Here is a 13,100-nt window from a genome sequence, read left to right as displayed (position 1 = left end):
AATTCCCTAGTTATATATAAAATAGAACCGAACCAACCAATTACATATAGAGGTCCTTTGTCTCATCAGATATTCCACTCTTTGTTTTGTAGAGTAGGGGGTTGTGGGTTACCGTGCTCTATCTAGAATCGACCATGTTAGAAGTCTTAAGGTAGAGAGGTTGATTGTGCTTCATGTCTCCCAAGAGCATATTGTTCTGAGTGAGGGTAATGTTTGCTATCGCTTCTTCCTGTTTTGCTTTCTTAGCGAAATGCGTGAAGTATAAGTATCAAATCATGTGAATCTTTTATCAATGACTGAATATAAGAATTGAGCCTATAATTTCTTCTTCTTGTTTAAATATCACAAAAATGTGCAAGAACACAATAAATTAAGTAATACCTCACAAGAAATACTTAAAAACATAACATAAAAAACAACAGATCAAACATATAAGAGAAAAGATAATATTAATATTAATGAGAATAATATTTCATAATAAAAATCATTGCAGAGTACATGTAATTGCTAGCATCATTAGTATAAAATTATAAAATATTTTTTAAAAAAACAGAACCAATAATAAAATTTCAAAAATTAATGTAGATATAAATCTATCTATGAAACATTAGATGCAACTTCATTTTCCAATTGCTCTAGACGATATTTCATGTTAGAATCAGCAACATTTAGCCAAGCTTCAAATTGAGTTAACTCATCACTTTTGAGCTTTTCAATTTCCTCCCACCAACCAATATCTCTCATCTCTTTGGCTTGATCAAGTATAATGGTTTGCTTGCTTGCAAGATCTTCTCTAATTTTAAACTCTGCTAGTTTAAATTCAATTTCATTCACATTGTTTCGAACACATGTCGCAACAAGTTGTGTCGTGTCACTTAATTCTATATTTGGATTCAAAAGACGTTGAGTAACTGCTTCAATAGTTGGATGGAAAAATGAACGAGGCTTATTTGTTGGAGAAAAAGAACTATTCCTATGTCAACATCATGTTGTTGAACGAGTTCACCAGCCAATTCATATAAACTCAATCGACGTTTTGAAAATGAGGCATATTGAAGAACTTCGTTTTCATTTTTTCCCATGGAGATTGTTTGATATCCGACAGTCTTCTTACCCTCCATTACTAGAATAACATAAGCTTTATTAATGAACTAATTTCAAGAACTGGTACTTAGAAATAATGGATTACCATGATATTTATACACATACTCCCCCCCCCCCCCCCTCCACAATAGAAATGAATTAAATTTCTTACCATATTATATATGGAAAGTAGCATAAATAAAAATCTAACTATTAAATTTATCAAATACTCAAAGATGATATGTAGTCAATAAAATTAGTGAAATTTGAAATTTCAAGTTAAAATGAGAAATAATTTAATATATTTACTTAATTTTACCATATTTTGATTATCAAATATAAATGTAATTTCAAGAAACATTAGTTACATACAACAAAAATTAAATTTCTTACCTTATTATATATGGAAAGTAGCTAAATAAGAATATAACTATTAAAATAAATTTATCAAAAACATAAAAATGATATGAACTCAATAAGTGTCACGATCCAGACCATTGTGATTGACACCTACACTAACCCTCCGGTGGGAGAACCATTACTACAACCCAACTAAGTAGCCTTAACCAAAATACTACACATTTAAAGATACGGAAACAAGTTTAAATGTCTAAGAAAAGGAAAAATAGGGAGTTCCCATAAACTCCAACAAAAGTCTAACAACCAAATGCGAAAATAATGCCTAGAACCTGAAAGTCAATAAACCAAAACTCTAACAAGGAACCATAAGTCTAAGGAAATGGGTACAACCCAATTAAACATAGGAAAATTTAAGGTACTATTCTATGTCCGAAGATGTGGACAAAAATAAAAGAGAACTCATGACATCCTAAAAGAACTGACTCACCCTTGAATTCGAGTCGATCACTGATCTTCTAAATGAGGTCTGTCAGTAGCCACCTGAAGATGCCCTGTACTCAACAAAGAAAGAGCAAGTGCAGTATCAGTACACAACCACAGTGTACTGGTAGGATCACGCGGCTATCCCATTAAGTGAAACATATATAAAGTCATTACAACATAATAAACATGCATACACCGAACAAATACAATACCAATATCATTTACGAACAACATACAATCGCACAATCTCAAGATATAGAAATATGCCAAGTCATTGGTCCTCTCACAGAACCCACACTTATACAGTTAGTGTACCGGTATGTGGTACCCGATCCAAGTTAGTGTGTCGGACGTGACACCCGATCCCATATATGCTCCGATATGTGACACCCGATCCAAGTTAGTGTATTGGAACGTAACACCCGATCCATTCAACAAGTCACAATGTACATTCTCATAAGCATACATTCAAGTCATGATTCATGAAATGCAATTCTTTAATTATCCTCAGTTACGATTAGTGGGATCAATAATGCAACATTCACATATATATGCGTTATAATAAAGTAATTACAAATATATATCACACCAACATGAAATCACAACCATCACATACCTCGAACAAAGCTTGAATCCCCTAATAAACTTGATTCTTCCCTTTTCCAAATTCTTTTCGCTTGTTCTTGGTCTACAAACAATCATAATAATGCGAGGATCAATAAACAAGACCTAATTACCTGGATTATAACCAATAACATCCATCCTAGGCCAAACCCTTGATCCCTATACCCAGGTTAGGGTTTATTCCACCATAAATCACAAATCAAAACCCTCCCCCATCGATAATTACCCAAAAAACTAAGTTCTACAGATTGAAAAATGGATTTGGAGAGTGAAAACCTTACCTTTAGCCTCAAGAATGGTGAAAAACTGTCAAGAAAACACCTGGGGTTGTTCCTTAGCTCTCACAGTTGAAACTTGTAGAATAAAACATTTTTGGGGTTTATTTCTGACTTAAGTCGCGTCTGTCCCGCCACAACGGTCCTCACCCCGCTACATCGGCCCTGCCCAGGTGGGATAACTCTGCCACATCAGGTTGCACGGAATCAGTGAGTCGATTTAAGAGTTTTAAACTCCCATTTCACAACACACCTTCGTCTCATGAAACTCAAAAAATACCCGTTCACGCTAAGATCAGTTTCGGGAGTTCTATTCCCCCGAATTCGATTCTGTAAAGTCGTATGGGTTCCTTAACGTCTTAGCTATCTAATCATATGATCAAATTAATAATTAGATCTCCCAATTGTTACTAGATTTCCCTAGACCTTACTGACTTTGATTTCGTCCAAATCTAGACTAGGTTGGGAAATTCCAAGTTACTACCAAAAAGTTTTTCGGCCCAAAAATTTTCCCCGTTGGATTTTCTATAACGATGGGAACAAGTCGTTACAATAGATACAAATTTACCCATCACTTGTCCCTGAGTGAAAAACTAGGAAAGACGGGCTAAAGTTAGAGTAGAGTAGTACTTGAATCGACGAACAGCTGGGGATACTTGTCTTGCATGTCCTTCTCGGTTTCCTAAGTAGCTTCCTCAGCTGGACGATGTTTCCATTGAACTTTCACGTACTTAATCTCCTTGGTCCTCAGCTTCCGGACATCACGATCAAGAATTGCAATCGGTTCCTCCTCATACTGAAGGTCTTTGTCTAACATAACTGAGTCCCATTTTATGATGTAATCCCCGTCACCATGATATCTCTTCAACATGGACACATGAAATACCGGATGAACTCCCAATAGGTTAGGAGGTAAAGCCAATCTATAATCCACTGGCCCTACACATTCAAGAACCTCAAAGGGACCAATGTATCGCGGAATTAGCTTGCCCTTCTTGCCAAATCTCATCACCCCTTTCATGGGTGATACCTTAAGAAGAACTTTCTCACCAGTCTCAAATGTCATGTCTCTTACCTTATGATCTGCATACTTCTTCTGTCTACTCTGGGATACTAAAAGTTTAACTTGAATACTCTTCACTTTATCTTGACCATCCTTCACTAATTCAACCCCCAAAGGTTTTACATCTCCAGCCTCGAACCATCATATGAGTGATCTACATCCTATCCCATAGAGTACCTCAAGCGGTGCCATATCTATGCTGGAGTGATAACTATTATTGTAGGAGAACTCACACGACGGTAGGAACTTATCCAGTGCCCTCCAAAATCAATCACATATGCCCTCAACATGTCTTCTAACACTTGAATAGTCCTCTCTGATTGTTCATCCGTCTGTGGATGGAAAGCGGTACTAAAAGTGAGTTGTGTGCCAAATTCATCATGTAACTTTCTCTAAAACTTGGAGGTAAACTGCGTACCACGGTCTGAGATGATAGAAAGGGGCACCCCATGCAACCTCACTATCTCTTTCACATAAACCTTAGTCATATGTTAAGCATTATAATCTATTCTGACCGGAATAAAATGGGATGACTTGGTCAATCTGTCCACTACTACCCAAATAGAATCAAATTTTACCAAGGTCTTGGGAAAACCAACCACAAAATCCATAGCTATCATTTCCCACATCCATTCCGAAATTGGCATTCTCTGAAGAAAACCCACCAGCCTTTGATGCTCATATTTTACTTGTTGGCAATTTTGACACATAGCCACAAACTCCGCTATATCCTTCTTCATGCCAACCCATCAATAAAGACGCTTCAAGTCTCGGTACATCTTGGTCACACCCAGATGGATAGAATACCGCAAACCATGGAATTCTACCAATAATTTCTGAATCAAGTCGCCCACTCTAGGAACACAAATCCTTCCTTTAAAACTGAGCACACCTTCCGCATCAAGAGTGGTCTCTTGTGCCTTACCAATCACAGTCTTCTTTCTAAGCTCATTCAAATTTTCATCCTTAAACTGTTTGGCCTTGATCTCCTCAATGAACGTGGCCCTTACTTCAATGCTAGCTAACACCCCACCTTTCTCTGAGATGCCCAACTGTATGAATTTCGATTCCAAGGTTTGAATTTCCTTAGCCAAGGGTCGCTTGGATACACTCAAGCAAGCTAAACTATTCATACTCACCGTCTTTCGACTTAGTGCATCTGCCACTACATTAGCCTTACCCGGATGATATTGGATGGTCACATCATAGTCCTTGAGTAACTCCATCCACCTTCGCTGTCTCAAATTCGGATCTTTTTGAGTGAAAACGTGTTGTAAGATACGATGATCAGTAAATACGTCACACTTAACACCATAAAGATAATGATGCCAGATCTTAAGAGCAAACACTACCCCTGCCAACTCTAAATCGTGTGTTGGATAATTCCTCTCAGCACCTTCAACTGTAGCGATGCATAAGCTATGACATTCTTATCCTGCTTCAACACAACACCCAAGCCTGAATGTGAAGCATCACAACAAACAATAAAATCTTTACCTTCCACCGGTAGTGCTAGAATAGGTGATGTGGTCAAGAGAGTCTTGAGCTTTTGAAAGCTCTCCTCGCATTTTCAGTCCATTATCTTTTTTTTGGTTAAATTTGTCAAATGCGTGACGATAGAAGCAAAGTTCTTCACAAATCGACGATAGTAGCTATCAAGCCCCACAAATTCTAACTTCAGTCACAGAGCTAGGTCGAACCCAATTCTTAACCGCTTCAATCTTTTGGGGATCTACCATTACCCCTTCTTTTGAAACTTCATGCCCCAAAAGGTAACCAAAGTCAACCAAAATTCACACTCACAAAATTTCCGTATAAATTTTGCTTCCCAAGAACACCCAGAACAATACGAAGATGGTCGGCATGCTGTTCCTCACTTTTAGAATACACCAAAATATCATCAATAAAGACTATAACAAATGAATCAAGAAATGGCTTGAACACACCATTCATCAAACTCATAAAAGTTGCAGGCACATTTGTCAATCCAAATGACATAACTAGGCTCGTAGTGCCCATATCGGGTTCTAAATGCCGTCTTGGGCACATCCTCAGGCCTAATCTTTAACTGATGGTAACCAGACCTTAGATCAATCTTAGAGAAAACTGATGCACCTTGCAATCGGTCAAAAATATCATCTATTCAAGGAAATGGGTACTTGTTTCGAATGATCAATCTATTCAATTGTCGGTAATCTATACACATCTTCATACTACCATCCTTTTTCTTAACAAACAATATAGGAGCACCCCATAGGGAAGCAGTAGGACGAATGAAACCTTTATCAAGAAGCTCTTGGATTTGTGTCGTAAACTTTCTTAATAATACCGAAGCCATGCGATACGGAGGGATAGAAATGTGGTAGATACCAGGTTCCAAATCAATGTAGAAATCTATATCTCTATCCGGAGGCATACCAGACAAATTAGTAGGAAACACTTCTCTAAATTCCGACACCACATGGATAGACTCAATAAAGGGAGACTCAACCTCAACATCCCGAATGTGAGCCAAATAAGCCAAACAACCCTGCCCTACCAGTTTCCTAGCCCGAATGGAGGATATGATCTTCGCTAGCTTAGGCTTGTACACCCCTTCCTACTCTAATTTTTCCCTACCGGGGATCTCTAGAGTCACATATTTAGTATTACAATTTAACACAGCATAATAGGAGGACAACCAAGTCATGCCTAAGCTCATATCAAAGTCAGTCATATAAAAAATCACCAAATCAGCCCAAGTCTAGAAACCCTTAAACAAAATAGGACAAACACGATAGACATGAGTGACTATGACAGACTCTCCAACGGGGGTAGAAACATGGATGGGGGCATTAAGTATATCACAAATCATATCAAATTCTGAGGCAAATCGCACGTACACATAAGAATAAGTAGAACCTGGACTAAATAACACGTTAGCCATGCGGTCACAGACAAAAATAGTACATGTGATCACTGTGTCGGATGCCTCCGCCTCGGTCTTGCCTGGAAAGGAATAACACTGAGCCCTGTCATCATGACGGGCGACTTCCATTCCTGGCTACACTGTACCTCTGCATGCGTTACGATTTACCCTACCTCCGCGGCCTCACTGATTTCCTCCTTGCCCACCTTGTGGATGCCCACAACCATTATTACCATTTCCCGCGGGTGCCACTGCTCTAGTCTGCTGCTGCGCGGAATATATCATGCACGGGTGGGTGAAATTTCTCCTCATATGCCCAGGTTTTCCACAGTTATAACAAGTGCGATCAAAAGATGGTCTGCTCCCCGCCGAAAGTGCGTCTCCCTGGCTATCCTGAATCAAATTCTGATGTGTAGTTCCCAATAATTACCTATAGAAGCGGGCATGGCTGACTGAATTGGTCGGGCTTCAAGTGTCGGCCTCCCTGAACCTCTGGAGTACGAACCGTAAAAGGTACCTTAATTCTTGGCTTTCTTAGCTAATGCCTTAGCCTGACCATCTTGCCTCACCCCCTCCACTTTCTTCACAAAATTTGTTACCTCATTGAAGCTTTTTCCTGCAGAGGTCATATGAACAGACAATACCTGCAACTCAAAGTTTAGTCCCTTAACAAATAGAAGGATCCTCTCTTCCTCAGTAGTCACCAATTGCGTAGCATATCTCGACAAAGCATGAAACTTAGCCTCATAAGTAGCCACAAACATACCACCTTTCTCCAAAGCCATGAACTCATCCTTCTTACGATCTCTCAAAGTCCGGGGCACATACTTTTCCAAAAATAGAGCATGAAATTGTGTCCAAGTAAGTGGGGCTAAAATTAAAGATTTGCATTCCACATAAGCTCTCTACCATTGCTTTTCCTCGCCCTGAAGTTGAAAGGTCACAAACTCTGCTCCATGCTGATGGACAATTCCCAACTTATGAAGCCTCTCATAGCAATCTAGGATGAACTCATATGCGTCCTCACTCTCAGACCCATGGAACACAGGTGGTTTCAATTTCAAGAACTTAGTCAACATCTCATGCTCATTACTAGTCATAAGAGGACCCAACAAAGGACGGAAGAAAGCATTAGTACCTACAACTTCACCCATCTTGGGGACAGTGATAGCAATAGGTGGGTTGGCGGGAGCTTGAGTTGCTTGAACAGAGGAAAGTACTCCAGGACCAACCAATCCTTTCAAGAACGACATAATCTGTTGAGCTAACACCGAGTCTAAGGGAACAATACCTATAGTCTCAGCCTGCATCTCTTCTTCTTGTCCAACATTCTCCTCCTCCTCAACCTTTACATTCTTTTTGATCTCTTCATGATGGGCAGGAGGGATCTCATTTTTGGGAGCATTCTAAACCGGAGATTCATCCCTAGTAGGTGCTACCCTTCCTCGGCCTCTACCCTTTGCTCTTCCTCTACCCCTGCCTCGACCGCGACCCCTTGTTGTGGATTCCTCAGCTGGCTTATTGACGGGAGCTACGGGCCTGACGCCGTTGAACCTAGTGTTAACCATATGTGGACAGAAGAGTGAAGGAGGTTAGATACCAATTCAGATTGTCAGATACCAATTGGAATCAAGTTATAGCAAGAAGTGAGACAAGAAAAAACAAAAAGATTTTCTAAAGTCCTATAGCCTCTTGAAGAAAAGTACACACGACTCCATACCGTTCTGCAAGAATCTACTAGACTCATTTTGGTACATCGAGATCAACAAACCTAGGCTCTGATACCAACTTTGTCACGACCCAGACCATCGTGATTGGCACCCACACTAACCCTCTGGTGGGAGAACCATTACTACAACCCAACTAAGTAGCCTTAACCAAAATACTACACATTTAAAGATACCTAAGCAGGCTTAAATGTCTAAGAAAAGGAAAAATAGGGAGTTCCCACAAACTCCAACAAAAGTCTAACAACCAAATGCGAAAATAATGCCTAGAACCTGAAAGTAAACCATAACTCTAAGGAAATGGGTACAAATCAATTAAACATAATAAAATCTATGGTACAAGTCTAAGTCCGAAGTTGTGAACATAAACAAAAGAGAACTCATGTCAGCCTGGAAGAACTGACTCACCCTTGAATTTGAGTCGATCACTGATCTTATAAATGAGGTCCGTCAGTAGCCGCCTGAAGATGTCTTGTACTCAACAAAGAAAGAGAAAGTGCAGTATCAGTACACAACCACAATGTACTAGTAGGATCACGCGGCTATCCCATTAAGTAAAACATATAAATAAGCTCTTACAAGATAATAAACATGCATACACCGAATACATACAATATCAATATCACTTACGAACAACGTACAATTGCAAAATATCAAGATATACAAATAAGCCAAGTCATTGGTCCTCTCATGGAACCCACACCCAAACTGTTAGTGTACCGATACATGGTACTGACCCAAGTTAGTGTGCCAAATGTGACATCTGATCCCATTTATGCGCCGGAACGTGGCACCCAATCCAAGTTAGTGTATTGAAATGTAACACCCGATCCATTCAACAAGCCACAATCACAATCACAATCACAATGTACATTCTCATACGCATACAGTCAAGTCATGATTCATGGCATGCAATTCTTCAATTATCCTCATATACGATTAGTGTGATCAATAATGTAACATTCGCATACATACATGCATTATAATGAAGTAATTACAAATACATATCACACCAACATGAAATCACAACCATCACCTACCTCGAACAAAGCCTGAATCCCCTAAGAAACTTGATTCTTCCCTTTCTGGATTCTTTTCGCTTGTTCTTGGTCTACAAACAATCATAATAATGCGAGGATCAATAAACAAGACCTAATTACCCAGATTATTGATCTTAGGCATATTTATACGCCTAGAATACTAATTATGCCCGCATTTATGCCTAGTTTGAATTCAAAATGTATTAGTTTGTAGTCTTATCAAGTCCATTGCTTATTTATGAGCTAACCAACATGATTAGTTGTGTAGGTATGCTTAAAGGGAGAAATGAGCACAGAAAGGGAAAAAGGAAGAAATCTGAAGATTCGAGTCAAAGAGAACAAGGAAGAAGCTGAGGAAAATGCACCAAGGCATTTACGTGTTCTTTCCACGTCGCGCGATGGAATGCAGAATTTGGGTTGCAAAATCAACTTCTAGGTAGAACACCTAGTGCTGCTCGCGCTTCGCGTAGAAGGCAAAAGTATCTTGGACTTGAAATTTGGAAGGCATCGCGCGTCGCGTGCCTGAGTACCAGATTTGGCCGTTTCGACTTTTTTGTATAAATAGGGCTTTATTTTATTTTATGAGGATCTTTTTCTGGGTTTTAAAGGACGACGATTTGGAAGAAAGTTTTCTTCAGTTTTAGAGTTATTTCTTAAACTCTCTTCCTTTCAATCGTTTGATGATTCATAACCATTGCATGATTGATTATTGGATTATGAGTAGCTGAATACCCTAGTTCTAGGGCTGTGGATACATGATTATTATAATTGATTGAGTTTTGTTGGGTTTATTATTGACTATCACATGAGTATTTCTTATGTTCTTATTTTCTGTATTTCATGATTGATCACCATAGAAATAAATTTATTGTCCAAATTGAACTCGGAGAGGAATAAGAGGATAGAACGTGGGGCATAAGGAGCTTGTTGAACCCTAAATAGCTAGGGTTGATTCGTTTCTAGGATAGGGATATACCTAGATACCTTGTTTGGATCACCATACATGAAGATAACTTAATGCTCGGTAGGTAATCAGTCTATCCCTGCTCAACATGTAGTAGGGTGTTATTTATCATAGGAGATTAGAGGTCGGGAGACCATGATCATACATCTAACCCTGCGATTCATTGATTCGACAGTTAATAATTACCCATATAAATGATATTGATTGCATGAATCCTGATAGAAGCTGCAGCCCTGGATCTTTCCCAAATCATTGTTTGAAACCCGTGAAACAGAATCTGGTTATTTACATTTTGTTTAAAAATTTAGAAATAGAAATAGACAACTCTTTAAATCTAGAAATACATTTGTGGTTAACTGAGAACTAGATAAATTGATAGTTTCTAAGCGTGAGTCCCTGTGGGTACGATACCCGGCTCTTGAAAAGATCCACTTTATTACTTGTACGATCACGTGCACTTGCGTGTGCGATTAGACCACAACAAGTTTTTGGCGCCGCTGTCGGGGACTTTAGAATTATAAAGTATTTGATTTTCTGATTTCTGAAGTTGAAACGCAAGTGTTGACAACTTGATCTTAGCATTCCTTTGTTGCAGGTTGTTTTGAAACTCCAAACTGGACGATGATCAAGGATTGTTACCGCCTCTCTCAGAACCTGAAAGATTCATACATTTACATAGAAGATAGAGACGATTAGCATATCCGGTTCGCCTAGTTATATGTTAGCTAGATTCTCCTGTACAAAAAAATAGAAGAAGAAGAACCTGAGACAATGGCTGCTGAGTTGAAAGTATGAGACGTGGCAATCCCACGCCCTACCAATGTAACTTCATGCATATAGAAACATGAACCTGGTGGGAGATTTGAACTGAAGCAGAGTATGGTGCAAATTTTGCACACAAATGGGCAGTTTACTGGTCTTTCACAGAGGATCCCACCGTTCATATTCAGAACTTCCTTGAGATCAGTGATACTTACACTCCAACTGGGTGAATAAAGATTACGTGAGGCTCACCTTATTCCCTTTCTCTCTGCTTAGGGAAGAGAAAAGATGGTTGAATTCAGAGCCTGTGAATTCAATTACCACCTGTAATGATTTGGCACATAAATTCCTCATCTGATTTTTTCCATCTGGGAAAATAGCTAAGTTGAGGAGTGATATTTTGAGTTTTAGGCAGAATGGTGGTGAGAACTTGTATCAAGCTTGGGATAGGTTCAAATCGAGGTTGATGAGTTGCCCTCATCATCATCAATCTAATGAGGTGTCAGTCTATACTTTCATTGAAGGGTTGGAGCCTAACACCAAGATTTTTCTTGATTCAGCTGCAGGTGGACAAACTTTAGAGAAGACTTATGTTGAACTGTTCACCTTGCTGAACCAGATCTCTCAGGGTAATCCAAAGTGGAACGGAGGGGGAATGAAACATGTAGTACAAAAAACTGTAAGTATGCTGGAAGTAGATGTGATGACTGCTCTAACTGCACAGATTTTTGCTATGCAGAATATGATGAGTAAACATTTTAGCAACATGGCATTGGGACAACAACCTGCATAGGTGAATGCAGTTCAACAACCACCATCTTGGTGTGAGATTTGCGGAGGTAGAGATCATGGTGCAGAGGTATGTGGTGCAAACCCAGATTCTGTTAATTTTGTAGGGAATGCCCGGAGAGGAGGAGCCCAACAAAACTATGGAAACTCATATACCCCAAGTTGGTGTAACCACCCAAATTTTTCTTAGGGTGGAAATCAGAACCAGGGTCAAGGGCAAAACAATTATAGGCCACAAGGCAATGCCAATGGGTATCAACCACAGGCGCAAAGGGAGCAACCCAAGCAACAATCTGGAAACATGAGTGTGGAGGAGATGCTGAAAAAGATTATGGCTGACCAAGCCCAGTTAGCTGCGGATGTGAGAAATAATCAGTTAGCTACACAGAATCTGGAGAAGCAATTTGGGCAGTTTGCTAGTGCCCAAAATTCACGACCGCAAGGAGGTTTTCCTGGTAACACTGACCCAAATCCTAAACAGGTGAATGCGTGTATACACACAGTGCTTTGCAATTGGACGAGTTAGCTCCTAAGAATAGAGACACTGAAGTTGTAAACAACGAGAGTGAACCTAAAGAGGGTGAGATTAAGGAGAATGAAGTAGTTGCACCGGAAGAAAGAGTGCAACCAACAGTGAGACCACCTCCTCTATTTCCTCAGAAGTTCAAGAAACAAAAGGAGGACGAATGTTTTGGTAAGTTTCTCTCTCTCTTGAAACAAGTTCACATTAACTTACCCTTAGTAGATGTTTTGTAGGGCATACCTAGGTATGCTAAATATGTGAAGGAGATCGTAGCAAACAAAAAGGAGGTTGACAGAGTATGAGACTGTGGCACTTACGGAAGAGTGCAGCCCAGAATTCAGAACAAGTTGGCCATTAAATTAAAAGATTCGGGTAGTTTACTATGCGGATCACTATAGGGCAAAGCATCCATACTCGAAGGTTGTGTGATTTAGGAGCAAGTATAAACTTGATGCCAACTTCTCTGTATAGAAAGCTGGGGTTGGGCAGTCCTAAACCA

At 39.5% G+C, this 13,100-nt stretch overlaps 1 non-coding gene and 1 pseudogene across 1 annotated transcript; both read right to left on the bottom strand.

The window, feature by feature from the left end:
* Positions 1-597: 597 nt before the first annotated feature.
* On the bottom strand, positions 598-9,639 carry LOC125835010 (uncharacterized; annotated as a pseudogene).
* Positions 9,640-11,671: 2,032 nt separating this feature from the next.
* LOC125835030 (small nucleolar RNA R71) lies at positions 11,672-11,778 on the bottom strand. The gene has a single exon (XR_007443386.1). It is a non-coding gene; the product is annotated as a small nucleolar RNA R71 (small nucleolar RNA).
* Positions 11,779-13,100: the final 1,322 nt, after the last annotated feature.

This window comes from Solanum verrucosum, unplaced genomic scaffold, assembly GCF_900185275.1.
Source record: "Solanum verrucosum unplaced genomic scaffold, falcon-dt-bn FXZP01000058.1, whole genome shotgun sequence".
Classification (NCBI taxonomy): Eukaryota; Viridiplantae; Streptophyta; class Magnoliopsida; order Solanales; family Solanaceae; genus Solanum; species Solanum verrucosum.
Note: the sequence above shows the minus strand (reverse complement) of the source record. Positions and strands in the feature narration are given on the sequence as shown.